This window comes from Corvus moneduloides, chromosome Z, assembly GCF_009650955.1.
Source record: "Corvus moneduloides isolate bCorMon1 chromosome Z, bCorMon1.pri, whole genome shotgun sequence".
NCBI classification, from domain to species: domain Eukaryota; kingdom Metazoa; phylum Chordata; class Aves; order Passeriformes; family Corvidae; genus Corvus; species Corvus moneduloides.
In genome coordinates this window covers 26,935,028-26,951,462 of record NC_045511.1, presented here as the reverse complement: position 1 = coordinate 26,951,462, position 16,435 = coordinate 26,935,028, and the positions used below count along the sequence as shown (strand labels likewise).

Sequence of the window (16,435 nt, the reverse complement as noted above, 5' to 3'; positions counted from 1 at the left end):
TCTTGCTTTCAATCACTCTTTGTCCCTTTCCATATATAAATATTTATTTTTCTTTCTTCTAATATGAGAGATTTATGAGTAGAGTCCTAGAAACTGATAACTGTTCAGGTCAGAATGGTTTACCATATTATACAGGATGGTATCTCCTGTGTTACTGGGAAACTACTGCTTTTCTATCAACTGTTGTAATTGTATCATTTTTTTCAAACCTCTTCTTGTTTCTTTAAAGACTGGAAAAGACAGGATGCCATCATATTGCAATAATATGATATGTAGAACATCATGTGATAAATTTGTCCGTGTCAGTTGTAATCTATAGCTTGTCATGTTGAATTATTCCTGAGATGATTTTGGCTTAAGCATGGCTCCATAATTTTATGACAGAATCTACTTAGGACTGTCAAGGGAAACACTTTGATAATGAGGCTTTCCCAGTAGAAAAATGAGTTTATATTTCGTTACTGATCATCATGATTACAACCTTGGTAACATAGTGTTGACTTTATGGTCAGTTGTAGAGTATGCCCTTGAGGACACAGATATATCTGCAGTGTATTATCAACACCTAGATACCACACTGATGGTAAATCCCTTGTTAATATAAAAGACAAAACCCCTTACAGTATGTCACCTAAGAAAATTATTATTGGTTTTTTTTGTTTGTTTCATTTTGTTTCATTTCATCTCATTTCATCTCATTTCATTATTTCATTTCATTTCATTTCAATTGGTCATCCTTTAATCACAAATTCATTGTTCTTCCCTTCATCAAAGACATGCAGGGAACTCTGAAGTTAACTCCTAGTGCTTCCAGTACTGTCTGGAGTACAAAGACATACCTCATGGTTTATGTGGTCTGACCTTTTGGATTTGTACTGAATAACATCAGCTGTAGCCATTGAGGTGAGAAACTGTTCTGAATCTCCATGGACTACTAGGCAGTAAAAAAACTATTTCTTGTTCTTTAAAATTTTCTGATTGTGGTAATTCCTGTGAGTATTATTGTGATTTGCCTGTGGCATGAGCTACTTCTGTTAATTTTCCTGAATAATAATCGAAAATCTAGTAAGATTATTTTATTTGTGGCTTTATGAATAACTTCATCTTGCAGACATCTGTATTCTTTGTAAAAGATGTAATGGTATAATATTCCACTTTTTTATAATAGAGTAAGAAAACATTAAAATATTTTCTTATGGGGGAAGGAAGGCTAAAGATATAAGCAATGTCAAAGAAAAATGTAACTTGCAGGAAAGTATAGTCTGATAATCACAAAATCTTGCAATTAGGAAGTTTACCTGAGCAAAGAATATGCTAGTCCAGGTTTCTTGGTTAGTGTGAGTATTTTCCTTTCTTGGATATTGAAGGATAACCGCATGTACTTATTTAACTTATGCATACATGTGGCAAAGTAAAGTATATTTTGCCATAATAGCGTTGAAATAAATACGATTTTTCTGTACCATTTTTTTTTATCTTCTAATCAAGTTTACTTTCAATCTATACTGGCTTCTGAAATAAATTGGAAATATGCATTTGAGCAAACGTTCTTCTCCAGGAACTAGAAGTGTTTCTGCAGGTAGACCAGAATACTGAACCCACCTATAAAGGCTGTGTAAAGGTAGCATTTTGTGTGCTTATAATATACCTCATTCGGAAAATTATATCACTTTATTTCCTTTCACTGCAGAAAAATACTGGTAGGAAATTTGTTTTACAACAAATCTACTGAAGGAGCATTGTATCCACATAAAGATGTAAAGTCAGTCAATAGTGAATATGACTTGAGAATCACAGTAGTCAGTCAAATCCAAAGCTACAAAGTCTGAAGAAATTGTGGATGGGAGTATCACTACATGGCAAGGCAGCATGGCCAGGGGTATACTACTGTGTTATGTTCAGGCTCATTTCAAAGTATACGGGAGAGAGCTGATGTCTGAGAGTAGTAATTTGAAAAAAGTTGGTGGAGGCAATATGCAATGGACATTCTACTACTATTCTCTAATATCAGTCTTTCTGAATAAAAATATATTTGCAATGACAGACCGGATGAGAAACAGTTTTCCTGTCTAGTGAAAACTCAAGTGGACAATAAGACTCCAAGTAACCAAATGCAAATTAGTTAATTTAAATTTCATATCAGTTACAAAAATAAAGGTCATCTGACAGTTTTAATTGCTTGAGCAACCATTACTCTTGGGACTAGTTTTAAAAGTGTAGGTAGAAATCTGGTGAAAAGAGTAATAAAAGTTCAGAGACTGGATATCTGATCATGAAAATATTAAAAAAAAAATTAATTGGATAATCCAGCAAAAAAACCCCATAAATTAATGATTAATCTGATTATTTCAAGGCTTTGAAACAATATCTTGCTGTGATGTTTGCTGTGGAGTTAAATTTTTATAGATAATTTTGATAAATCCAAAGTGTAGCATTTATTTAAAGACACATGAAAGTAAAAATGATAAAATTGCAGTGTGATGAATCTATCCTTTTAGGGACACATGTTTATACAGAATTACATCTGTCCAGCAACAGAGTATTAATTAACAAATTATACTAACTTTTTGAACTCTGAATTTTGAGTGTAGTAGAAAAATTCCCTAAAATAAGTACTATTACTATATGCAGATTTTCTATACATTAAATATTTATGTCAAATGGATTTCTAAAAATTAAAAATTAATTTCTAGCACTTACAAGCTTATGAATAAAGACTTTCAGAAAAAATGTGGAATTTTTTTTGCTTCCATTACAAGGAATTAATCTTGAGATAAAAGCATCTTGTGAAATCTCTCAGAAAAAAAAAAAATAGAGCAAAAAACCAGAAATATTGAAATGCCAAAACAAGATTTTAATTCTGAAACTATTTTACATTAAGTAATGTGTATTTTTTATGTGGGTATTTATGAGTGAAAGTATCTCATTAATATCTAATTAATGCCTTTAAATGTAGGGACTGTATTATATTAATTAAAAACCCTTCTGTCTTGGTGTTATTTTTTATATGTTCATTAGCCATAACACAGTAGCTGAAAAATCTGTTTTGTTTCTTTTTCCACTTTTAGGAGAAATTAAGTATGTGGTATGTGATGCATGTCCTATCAAAAGTGCATTTCTGTAATCCATTATCATATAATTTTCTTACTTTGTCTTTAACAGAGTTAATACTTATGTAATTAGCCAGCCTTAATCCTGTCATTGCCCCTGCTCTTGCAACTGGCTAATCAGGATGTTCCTAGATATTGGTTTTCATCTGTGGCTGTCTCATTACGTGAGAGTATCAATTTGCTGCAACACAGGTATTGTTATACCATTTTGCAGATCAGTGAACTGAGCCACAAAAAAAATATGAGATAATGTACCAAAGGTCAGGTGTGAGTGGCAGTGGCAGAACTGAAAACAAAATTCCAGTTTCCAGTGGTAAAAACTGAATCACTGTCAGAAAGATTTTCCAGTGGAGGAGGGTGTAATAATTTACATGGGATTTGTGAAAGAAAAAAAAAAGTGGAAAAGATGCTTGGTTGTCTCAAGTCGTTCATAGCACATATCTCTCCTGTGACATATAGTGGAACTCTTTTATATCATTTTAAACTGGACTGAAATAAACATATATATATATATATATATGTATGTCTAAAGTCTATTCTATAATGTATTTTGTGTGTGTCAGTGGGTGTGTGTATTTGCTTATATGTATATTTATGTCATAAATATGCTACTGCTGCATGTATTGCATTTTTGTTTGTCATGGATATACAGCTTAGAAGTTACTCAGATTAGAAATGAGGGGTGAGCACTGTATCACAAAAAGTCGTGTGGTCATTTGAGTGGGGAATGCATGGGTTTTGCTGTAACCAAATGGCAGTTCAGGTACAGTGAAAGAAACTTACAGAAGAAAGTTTTAGCATAAGTAGAAAGAGTTATCTAAGTATTCGGTCTTGATAAAGAAGGTCATGAGAGCAAGGAACATAGTAGAGGCAATGTTAGCATTTATTTTTGCACTCATGGTATTATAAGGTGTGAAGGCAGCGACAGGGACAGCAGCCTCAGGACAGTAATATGAAAGTTTTGCCTGGTAATATTACTACTCACACTCTAACATACTGATATATATGGATACAATGCTTTATTTTATTTAATCTGTTTCAAGTGTTTGAAGCAGGTAGGTGACATCATTCATTTTTGAGACTGTCCTTGTAGTTCATTGGTACTTATTTTAATATAGTTTGAGAAAGCAATACACTATAAATTCTCTCCAGAGGTTAAAAGGCCCACAAAGGTGATTTACACTATCTTTTTTTTTTTTCAATTTTCAGAGCAATAGTAGTTTGGTGATGGCTTTAGTCTATGTTAGCAGAGAGCACTGCAGGGTGAATCTTTATGGACTAATATTTGTCTTGTTGTCATGTTTTGAAAAGGGTTCACAGACTACTATTTAATACTTGCTTTGCTGTTCATATATGGTCTGTGTAGCTAGCTGGACAATTATCTCCAGTCATTGTGCAGATTTAAATACCTGTCTAAGAGTACTTGTCTCACTCTGCACACTACTCACTCACTCACACTACTTTAAGACAGATTACCCATACTCCAAGCTCCCTTATTACGACCCTGTTCATCTTTTGCTTGGCATAATTATAGTTGTGCATGGAAAAAAGTATTATGTTAGATATAAGCAGGTTATAAATTTTCAGTTAGCTTCTGCAATTGGTTTTCACTCTCTAGGGAAGGAAATGATACTCAGGATGCTGGGGGTTTTTTTTGCTACCACCTGTTATGTTTGTCTGTTCTCAGCATCCCTTCTAATCTAAGCCATCACCAATGTCCGGATGCTTGTATCTTGCACATACCTCAGCCTTGCTTGATGCCCCTTTCTCTAAAGACATTGCTTATCCATCATCTTCTCTCCCTTATTTCTTCGGTTCATTTGTGTTTCTCTTTCACTTGGATCTCCCTCTTCCTAATATATATTCCTGTTTGTCCATTTTGCAACAAGCTGCTAGTTTGTGCCTCATTTGATTGACTGACAGCAGGGACTATGTTTTGCTTTCTGCAATCACTTGTTTCTGGCTCCCTAATTCACTCATTACTAATTCATTGTGCTGGAGAAGACAGCTCAGATGGCTCCCTTCACTGGTTTTTTTTATGTGCTCAAATTTTCCTAGACCTCTATAAAGACTTTTTTCTAGAAAGTCACCATCTTTCTGTGCACCTTTCACAAAATTGATTCCAAGTTCCTGCAGCATTTCATTATCACTGTCTGGAGATTTAATTTCAGTTTTAAACAAGAGACAGCAAGCACTCCACAGCTTTAACTGTAAATAACTGCAGTTCCAGTACATTACAAAGTTAAGTACTATAAATTAGTGGATTAATGGTGATCTACATCAGACACTATTCTGGCCCCTACAAGATGACTTTAAGTGAAGTGTGCTTGGAAATGTGTATCTGTAGCCATAAAAGTGTCCTTTTGCTGAGATTATTTCTCAAATCTCACAGTCTGTTCTGATTCTGAGTGTAAAATATCCCATCATGAGTAAAATTTTCTAGTAGATCATGTTTTAGGTGGATTTACAGAGAAGGACTTGTGCCAATAAGAATTTTAGAGTGGTTGGACTGTTAGAGTTTCTGTAGATCCTGCTAATGTTATGAGTAATTCCCTAGTCTCTTGCAAAACCGATATATTTTCCCAAGTTCTGAATGTGACTAAGTGCATAACTAAAGGTTATAAATGGCATGGTAGTTTCCTTGGACCTTGATCACTATTCACATGGTAATCATCCATTTGCTTTTTATCACTTTCTGCCAACCTTAATCTCCAAGGCTGCATAGATTTATTTTTTTCACTAGTATGTACAACTTCCAAGTCCTTGTATGCTCCTTAATGAAAAAGTGGATAATGGATTTTCTCACTCAATGCCATACTTAGTTAATGGGAATGAAATCTCCATGGGTGCATATCCTTTAAATAGTACCATCTTCAAATTACCCCTTTCCAAAACCAATGTTCCTGACATTCTTCTGTCTGTAGCTACATGCAGTGAAACAGGGGGCACATCACCTATTGTGTTTCTCCAGTCTAAACTGTAACTTTGCAATAGTCTTCTTTCAGGCTTTACTGCTATAGAACTTGGAGCAAATAACGGAATCCATTATTAAGCAGCTTCTTTCAAAAATTGGTCTTCTGCAAAGGCTTTTCTCAGATCATTGAGACGTTAATTGTGGAAGTTGGAAATTGGAAATCAGTGTGCACCCATGATTAGTGTTCATCAGGGTGATGGACAGGACTGATGAACTAGCTCAAGAAAAATCATTGAAAGTACTGGGATCCTCCCAGGCCATCCTAGAAAGCTTCATACTTGATTTCTACTTCCTCACTTTCTTCATTTTTGTTCTGAAAAAAATTGAAAATCTTCAGTATTTTGTACGCAAAAGTGCTGCATCCTCTTTGCAGCCCTGCTAAATAGGAACATATGTATTACCATACAGTTGTTCAAAATGTTTTGATTTATGTTCAAAAAGGACTCTTCAAGGAAGTCAGTATAGTCAAAGCACTGTAATGTCAGTTGGAAACTCATCTCCTGAAGAAAGCATTAGTACAAATTCCATTTATGTGAAGTCTGTTCTCATTTCCATTTCCTGGTTTAGGTTCATTCTTGTAACATATGCACTGTTACCTGCTATTTCCTTTTTGGTTCTGTATAGGGAACGCTTTGAATTTCCTGTTCTAGGAAACACTTTTTCCAGTTACTTTAATGTGAATTTTTTCTTTTCTTCCCTGTAGTGTAGCATAGAGTAAAAGATTTCATATAGCATTTTGAATTGGTTTTGATTGAAAACTTTGGTGTTTCAAATTTTTTGGTTCAGTTTTGTTTGTTTGTTTGTTTGGGTTTTTTTAATGTGTAGTAAATCAGCTCAGGCTTGCAAATCCTTACTTTATATATGTGTACTCGATTCAATTTAAATTTCTGTCAGGAGGAACTTTGTGATTTATACCTAAGTTTGGAATTAAGCATCTATCCTGAACCTAAGTGGGAAACATCCATCAGGAAGGAAAACATTGAAAACTTAATGCAAATAAGGAAAATATATTTTAAACAAAGTGTTGGTGTGAATAAACAGTATGTTTTCATTCCTTTGAATCCAGTTTGAATCAACTGAGCTTACAGCCTTATAGTGTAGATAACATCATATGTACCTTGCTGCATTTTTTTTCAATAAAGGTCACATTTTTCTGCAATTCACAACTGGTGTTGAAGACACCTTCAGGAGCTTCTAGATGCATCCTCCTTGTAATGTGCCTTGTGATGTATTATGCCTGGAAACGTCAGGAAACTTGCAGATGCAGAAAATTTAGATGAAGATAAGTAAACTAAAGATAAGCATCCAGATGTTTGATACTGGTTCAAATTAAGTATTTCATCCATTTTGTTTCATCCATATTCATTTTAATAGTTTGACTACTGATGATTTCAATACTTGATAGTCTTTCTTTCATCAACAATTTCAAGCATTCCCTACTTTGTTTTGAAAGCGTAACTAATGGGAAGAAAATTTGTCTACCATTGGCAGCCCTCTCTATTTCTGTGTATCTTACTGAAGTTACCTCTGATACAAGGAGATTGCTGAAAATATTTGATGTGGTGAAGGAGAAGTGTCTTCATTATGACTAGTTTCCTACTTTAAAGCAAACTAATAAATCATGCAGCTTTCTCCATAGTTTTGCTGATCCTCTTTTAACTCTTTAGATGATAAAGGGGGTTAAGGGCTCTGAGCAACTTGACCTAGTGGAAGATGTGTGGCAGGGGTATGGAACTGGATGATCTTCAAGGTCCCTTCCAACTCAAACCATTCTATGACTCTGTAATAATATACAAAGAGTTACAGCCTTCTCTTATGTGCTGATATTACCCCATTCTTAGTAACATTTTCCTGTGATTCTGATCAACATTCTATTACTCAGTTCTTCATTAGCTTTCTGAAAATAAATATGAAGAACTCTTTCCTATATCCTTAGGCAAGTAGCTTCAGATAACATGTTTAACTGAAGCTGGCATATAGCAATTACTGTTGACATGAATTACTGCTAAAGAGTGCCGGTGAAATAAATGGTAAAATCCAATGTTTAAAATGTGTTATTGACATAATGAAAATAGTTGGGCTTCCTGAAGCTACAACTGAGCCAGCAATATGTGCTTACAGCACAGAAAGAAAGCCATATCCTGGGATGCACAAAAAGAAATGTGACCAGCCAGTCAAGGAAGTTGATTGTCCCCTTCTACCCTGCTTTGGAGAGACCTCACCTGAATCCAGTTCCAGGGCATCAGTGCAAGAAAGACACAAAGGTGTTAGATTAGGTCCAGAAGAGGGATGCAACAATGGTCAGAGTTCTGGAACGCCACTCCTATGAACAAAGTCTGAGAGGATTGAGCTTATTCAGCCTGGAGAAGAGAAGGCTTCAGAGAGACTTTACTGCAGTTTTACAATATATAGAGGAGACATGGGAAAAACAAACAAAACAAACAAAAAAACAACCCCAACAACAAAACCTCAACCAATCGAACAACCAAAAAAAGAAAAACTTTTTCCCAAGACCTCTAGTGACAGGGAAAGGGGCAACAGTTTTAAACTGAAAGAGGGCAAATTTAGATTGGACATAAAAAAAAAAAAAAATCAGACATTGTGACTTATCAGAGACATTGTGAATGCCACGTCACGGTAAGTAGTATGGTCAGGTTAGATGGAACATTGGGCAACATGACCTAGTGATACATATTCCTCCCAGGATGAGGGTGTTGGGCTGGATGACCTTCAAGTGTCCCCTCCAACACAAACCATTTTATGATTCTATAAGAAGAATGCTTCCTGAGAACACACTTTTTGTATTGTAAACTGAAATATCTGTTTGCAGTTACCTTACCTAACATGTTCTGAAAAGTGACCAAAATGTTTGCTTATCCATTCAGCTATATTTTATACAAAAGTATTAGAAACAAAATAAAACAAAACAAAACTTCTAGAGAAGCCCTTCATTAGGGCCTTGACTGACCTAGGAAATACCTCCTTTACTCTTGAACTGAAAATCCCTGAAATGGAAGGGCACTTTGACAAATTTACAGATTGTTGCATCTCTTTTGTATAGTTGCTTCTTGTGAATAGTCATCAACTCCTTTTATCTTCCAGTGAGGCATCTCTCAACCATGCTAGAGTTAATGGAGATAGAGCTGGCTTTCCCTGAACTGCAGTGCCATGATGTCTTTGTATCACTGAGAACTATTAACTTAAAATACCTGTCATTCCGTAATCCTTGTGCGCAATACTGGGAAGGTAACTCTAGATTGTCCCTCCAGCTTCGGTCTGATGGCAATTAACACAGATGTGCAGAGCATGAAGACAGGCATATCACCTGTAATTGCAGTGGTATCATAGGTCAGTTCTCCAGGGACTGCTTCTACATTCCTCACACAACTATGGAAGTAGTTCGGAAAATAATCCTCTACTTTACTGCTTGGCAAGAGGAATTAGGGTCCCTGACTAAAAATAGTCTCACTTCTTACCTTCTTTTTTATGTAAGACACATGCTAGGTCAAAATGTATGCAAAGATCCTTCTTCCCTGCCAGACAGACATAATGATGCGTTACATTCCCTTTCAACAAATGTAGCAAGTTAAATCCTCTGCTATGAGGGATTGGAGATATAAGGAATTCACTGATTTTTTCTGTTTACGCTACTGATCACAAGGCACAACACAGTTCTGTAAGCCAAGTTTTCCAGCCCCTTTCTCCAGTGGCAATGGAAGCTCTGTGGACCATATTTCTAAAGGCTGCCTTTGTAACAGACAGAGAGAGAAGGGAAAGCCTCAAAATACAGGGTAAAAAGAGAAGGTATTTATTTTCATAACCAATTATTTGCCTCTTTTGAAAGAAAGTGAAGGCAGGTACTTAAGGTTTTTTGTTTTGATTTGGTTTGGGTTTTTTAAATCTATGTAAGTGTCTCTCTGAACCTCTAGGTTTCCAAAAGCTTTAGTACCATAGTATCATCGAATCACCAAATGGCTTGGGTTGGCATGGACCTTCAAAATCATCTAATATACCTGGGTTTTAAGTGCCACACAGGTATGTAAATGTCATTAGCTTGTAAATGCCACTAGTTTATGAGCTTGGACTTTTTTATTACTTTTTCTTTCCTCATGAAAGTATCCCCTTTTCAAATGTTCAGAAGTCTGTAAGCTCCCTTGCACTTTATTATGCAGATATAATCAAAGCCAAGATTTATAACCATAATCCACCACTTCTATCCAAGTGAGAATTATTATTGCAATCACCACTCCATTCCCCATGTACAGATATCATAACTTTAATCCAAGTTAATAAAACTTCTCATCTGTAGAATGAGGCTAGTAGACTACTTTCCCATAATATTAGAGGATTTAAAAGAAATGAGAAAATATGCACAACTGAATCCTCCTGGCAGTTTAAGCCACCAGAAGGCACTTACCTGAGGTGTTTTGATGTTCTTCTGAAACCCTGCATTTAGCTATAAATACCACTTTGCAGTTTAATATGTCTTCAAAAGCAAATATGAGCAACATAGTCCAAGAAGGGATTCAGGATCCAAGTAATTTATTGGATCTTTCTTTTTCTTTTCTTTGTTAAAGAATTATATAAGAGGGTTTTTAAAGTCAAACACTATTTCATTACCATGTGTGTGACACGCTAATAGTCAACCAGTTTCTTTTTCTGTGCTGATCTGCATAATTTCTGTGGGCCTTCTGTAATTTTGTCAGGCCATGGTGATTTTTTTTCTAGAGCAAAATAGAGTTATTGTATTTTGAATGGAAGCACATTGGAAAAATACTGGGTGGGGTAAACATTGAATAGTATTGAATACTATTCACCCACCCGGAGAGTGGGAAAAGATTTCAATCTTTTCAAGAAACACAAGTGTGGTGCTTCTGGAATAAGACTAATATATAGTGTTGGTTTTGCACAGCCTGGTTTTTAATAGCAGGGTGGCCATGGAGGTGGCTTCTGTGAGAAGCTGCAAGAAGCTTCCACCATGACTGGCAGAGCCAATCCCTGATGGCTCTGAAGGTGGACACGCCACTAGCCAAAACTGGGCCAATTAGAGATGGTGGTAATGCCTTTATGAAAACATATTTAAGAAGAAAATCAAAACTAAGTGGGATGCACAGTTTCAATTCCAGCCAGAGAAGAGGAGGAGGTGAGAACACATGAGGGAAACAACATGGCAACACCAGGGTCAGTGGAGAAGGAGGGGCAGGAGGTGCTCCAGGAGCCAGAGCCGAGGTTCCTCTGCAGGCCGTGGTGCAGACCATGGTGAAGCAGCTGTGCCCCTGCAGCCCACGGGTCCATGGAGGATGTAGAGATCCACCCACAGCCCGTGGGGGAGGTGCCCACGCTGGAGCAGGTGGATGCCTGGAGGAGGCTGTGATCCAGCGGGAGACGCGGTGGAGAGAGAGGGCCCTGCTTCCAGGCGGGAGCAGCCTGTCCTTGGAGGGCTGCACCCCGTGGGAAAAGAGAGCCCCGGCACAGCAGTTTTGGGAGGAGTGCTGCTCATGAGATTGGAGCTATACTGGAGAAGTTTACAGAGAACTGTCTCCCTTGGGGAGACACCTCCTATGGTGCAGCAGGAGAAGGACTTCCTCCCCCTGAGCCAAGCAGAAGAAAATCTTGGGTGATGAACTGACCACACTTCCATGCCTTGTCTCCCTGCACTGTCGGTGGGAAGGAGGGAGGGGTTGGGAAAAAAAGGTGTTTTTAAGGGCTTATTTTTACTTCTCATTATCCTCCTCTGATTTTGTTAGTACTAAACTAATTTTGTATCTCTACGATGAGCCTGTTTTGCCCTTGGAGTGTTTTTTTCTGGTCCTTATCTCAACTCATGAACCCTTCCATAAATTTCTCTCGTCTGCCCAGCTGTAGAAGGGGAGGGTGAGTGAGCGGCTTCTGTGGGTGCCTGGCATTTGGCCGGAATTGGTACCAGGTTTGCTAGCAAATCTTCTTGAAATAATCTCTTCCTTACAGCTTTTAATTCTTGCATGAGCAAATGAAACAGGCAAAATATAGCTGTAGTGTTTCTGACGGAGAAACCACAGACCCGACACTTATTCCCCAACTGTGCTGCTGGCCATAAGCTGAATGCCCTTCCCCTCCTTTTCCTTGGTCCCTTCGGTCGTCTGCTGTGCCTATTCCAAATTCTGTACCTTGACACAATATTGTCTTGGGTTTTGTGTCCCTCTGGAACAAATAATGAGTAAGACCAGTAGAGTAAGAGTGGTTGGCAAGAGTGAGTTTTTGAGATAGATATAGATCAAAAGGCTGATATTAAAGAAATTACCTAGGTAGTGCCTCCCCTTGAAGTGGGTTTGATACTAGACCACCTTGGACTCTATTTTTTTAAACATACTAGATTATGTCTTATTGCTGGTTTTATTTCTTGTATTCAGTATTTCTGTGTCATTTTCTCATCTTAGATAGCTGTCTGACCTCTGTTAACCACAGTATCTGAGGTTTTCCCTATCTTTACTGTACTTCTCCTCATTGCAGTCATGTCATGCTATTACCTGTACTAACTGAGACGAGACACTAACTTACCTCTATAAGGTTGCAGATAGGGTTGATGTTGGAGTGCGAACTGAAACTTATGCTCACACATTTTTCACTGTGCATTATAAACTTCGTATGTTATACATAGATAGGCGACCAAAGTTTACTATCACACTCTGGGGGTGTCAAGGGAAGTCACTGGCCTGTTCCTTCTTGGAAAATAAACCACTCTGCTAACAACCCAGTCTGAATAAAAGACATTTCTTCTTCACCCCTGCACTCTCCTTGAGGAGATGAATATGTGGTATTTCATAACATGCTTCCTGCAAAAGAAAAACGGTATAAATAAAATGTTCATATTAGTTATTCAGTAGCATAAAAATTCTCCCCAATTATTTTGGAGAATGAAAATAATTGCATCTAAAATAGGAACTGGATATTCAAGAAAGTTTGGCTTTCTTTGCCATCTTTGATGATCTATAAATAGTTTGTCATAAATTACCTAATAACAAGGTTTTTTTGCTTTTACATTCATTAGCAGTGTCAACACTGTGCTTCTTCTGGGCTTCAGTTCACTGAATCACTCCTGCTTAAGGACATTTATGAATGTACATAATAGCAACTAAAATCAATTGGAACCAAGCAAGTAATTAACTGCTTATTCAAAAATAAGACTTTAATTTATCCTTACAATTGATGTACTCTTCCCGTTGAGTTTAAGAAAAGGATTACAGTGCCTCAGTTTCAGCCTCTGTGACTATCGGTGTCTACAAAGCCAGTTAAGCAGCATCAGCTTTGAGAACATTCGGCCAAGGTATTTCAAAGATAGAATTTGGTTGCAAATTCGAGAGTGGAACTCAACTAGAAAATTAAAAGAGAAAGAAAATGTTTGAACCACTACATTTCATTTAAATAATAATTCTCTTCTTGCCTAGTGTCTTAGGAGCCTTATTAACATGCAATTTTCTTTGCTTCTATTTCATTTCACCTTGTGGTGTATGTAAGTCTTCCATGAGTTAGACAGAAGTCAGTGTTGCACTAATTCTAAAACAAGCATGGTGATGTAAGAAAGAGATATAAGGGTGAAAAATTGAAGGATTTGAAGAAAAAATCTGAGGACTCTGGGAGTGAAAAAGCAAGAGTGATTAGCAGGGAACTTAGTTTAAGTAGGGTAAATAGGGAAAAAACAAGTCTGTTTTCTGCCCACTCTCTTTTCTTTAATAAATATTTATACATTTTTTCTCAATTTCCATTGAGATCACATACAAGTATCAAGATGTAAAAGCTGACATTTAGAAGAGTACTTGTTAGTATCCTTCTACTTCTTAATTCATCAGAATTAATGTCCTTGAGATATTCCAGTGAAGTAATTTTAGGATACATCATCACCTTGAATTCTTTTTATGTGCTTTATAAATTATTACTAAAATAAATAGTGACCTGTAAAGTTATTTTACTGCAGTATTTGTGTTGAATATTTGAAGCAAATGTATATTAAACAATATCTATTATAAATTTTTTTCCTTTAAATAGGCATTAAATACTATATCCTTAATTTCATTTTCCTCAGCATGATCCATGATAGCAAATAAACCAAATATTATTTTGCAATATGATCACTCAGTTTCCTCCCTGTATAATAAATTGTGCCTTCAGAGCTCTTGGAGTGCACATCAGTCTAGTTAAGCCCTGAACCACCTAGCGTAGACGCATTTACTAGTCTAGTGTGGAGTTATTTATTAGTCTACACTAGTGCTTATGCTGTTATAGTTTATATGAGCTAATTCTATCAAAGTAAATAATCATAAAAGCCTTCTGTTCCACAGATGGCAGTGATTTAACTGTGCTTTGATATTTAGTGTAATATGTCTGTGTTGAGAAATCCTATGTAATCACACTACATTACAAACTATAAGTGGCTTTTCAGGGTGTCTAACAAAGGAGGTAGACTGTATATTTGTAAACTTCAGAGTGACACATCCTTGCATTTTCATTTAAAATAAAAATTTAACAATATGAGTTAATAAGAAATTAGATAATTCAACATCAGTTACCATTTTATCTGTTATAAGAGCATTCTGTAACCTTTTTTTGGTTTTAAAAAATAAGTTCAATTTTCTTTTCACTAAGAAGAGAAGACAGTTGGCTATAAAACTGTGAGATTTGTCTTCAGTATAAACCAAAAAGTTTTTATCTTTAAAAAGATCCAAAACCCTCAAAGCATAGTCCATTTGCTATATTAAACAATGTCAACCTCTTTTGTAACATCTGAGGAATGGAAATTGACATATTGTGCACTTCTATTTTCTCTTTTATGTTCATCTGTATTATTCCTACAGCATTATTCTACTTAACATTATTCTCTAACATATCTTCTACTTTTCTGTTTTCCACTAAAATGAGTTCCTAAAATCACCTTACCTACATCTGTTTTCCAGGCAACTGCATCCTGCTGTATGTATGACATAAACCTTTTTCCTGCTTCCTTTAAAAGACTGACCTGTAACTGGATTGCTTCCACCTTTGCTGATGCCACCTTCTTGTTAAGGTCTTTTCTCATAGCCAGGGCTCCAAAATAATTTTCTTTCCACTTCCTGTTGTTGCTCCTGGTTATCAGAATGTAGTCATTCCTCATTTCTACTTTATTGCTTCTCAGTAGTTAGTAATATCATGGCAAATGGTAGCCAGTGTCAATCCATTTAAAAGAATACTAAACACAGTATAAAACAACTCTAAATTTCTTTCTTGCTAAGTAGAATTGCTAGTTTGGTTTTAAATGTATGCCAGGTACCATTAAGAAAAGGACAGTAGAAAAGAAACAAAAACACTCTCTGTAACTACATAGAATATTTTTTTAAAGCCGTTAAAGAAATTAATTTTCTATTAGTAATTTTAATTATTCATCTACAGGCTTACTACATTTTAGGTATTATTATGAGAAAGTCAATATTTTAGTGAATATGTATAGACACCATCTATAAATGTACACAGGATCTGAACAGAATGACAAAAAGCTTACTTAACTGCATTATTCTTTTAAAGGCTTTTATCAGTGTAACAGCTGCACACCATTCAGTCACTGATGGAATATGTACTTGATCTTCAATATGTGAAACATTACCATTGCACTCAGTTTCCAAAGGACAAAGTGTCTGTCTCTGAAATCACATAGCAATTGTGTCTGGTTGCGGAGCAAACTGTATGTTCACTTGTTGTATTGAAGGTGTTATATTAAGACAGTGTGTATATTTGTGGTGTGGGCTTTTTGTTTCAAGTTAAGTCATTCTGATCATATAAAAGAAACACATTATAGTGTCTGAGAAAAAAATTATCCGCTGAAATGGTTTAAATCAAATCAGTATCAAAATTGTTTGTGTTAACAGCACAGAATTAAGTTGAAGTCAGTGAATTACATATTTGGTAACAATAGCAACAAAAAAAACCATATACCCCACAATACTAAACACTTACAAAAGCTTAGTAAACACCTGTGAATTTCCAGGCACCCTTCTGTAGCAAATCCTAAGACAACACAATTCCCACCCACACAAATACACGTGGAAGACTGTACAGTTGCATGTGCCCATAGCTGCACACACGCTACCTCGCCTTAGGGGCTCTGAGCATCTCAAACCTCCTCCCTGACTGTCGGGGCCCTGCACACACTCAACCCTCCACCCTCCTGCTGCAGAACAGGCTCTGCAGCCCTGCCTGCACCTGTGCTCCCCTGCAGCCCACTGACCCACGCACCACCTGGGAGCGGGGTCCCTCTTCTGTGTCCTTTGATTGAAATGGCTCACAGTAGTGTGCATGTGCTCCACAGCAAGACTGAACTGCTCAGGGTTATTCTTCTTACACAGCC

General features: G+C 36.5%; 1 protein-coding gene across 4 annotated transcripts in view; it reads left to right on the top strand.

Moving 5' to 3' along the window:
* Nucleotides 1-16,435, top strand: part of LINGO2 (leucine rich repeat and Ig domain containing 2) — a 512,490-nt gene that overhangs the window by 298,730 nt on the left and 197,325 nt on the right. Inside the window, exon 4 of one of the 4 annotated variants that reach the window (XR_004237530.1) lies at nucleotides 775-968. The exons of the other annotated variants lie outside the window; for them this stretch is intronic. The gene's annotated coding sequence lies outside the window, so the exon portion shown is untranslated. Of the gene's footprint in view, nucleotides 1-774; nucleotides 969-16,435 lie in introns of those variants that run through there. 4 annotated transcript variants of the gene reach the window in all.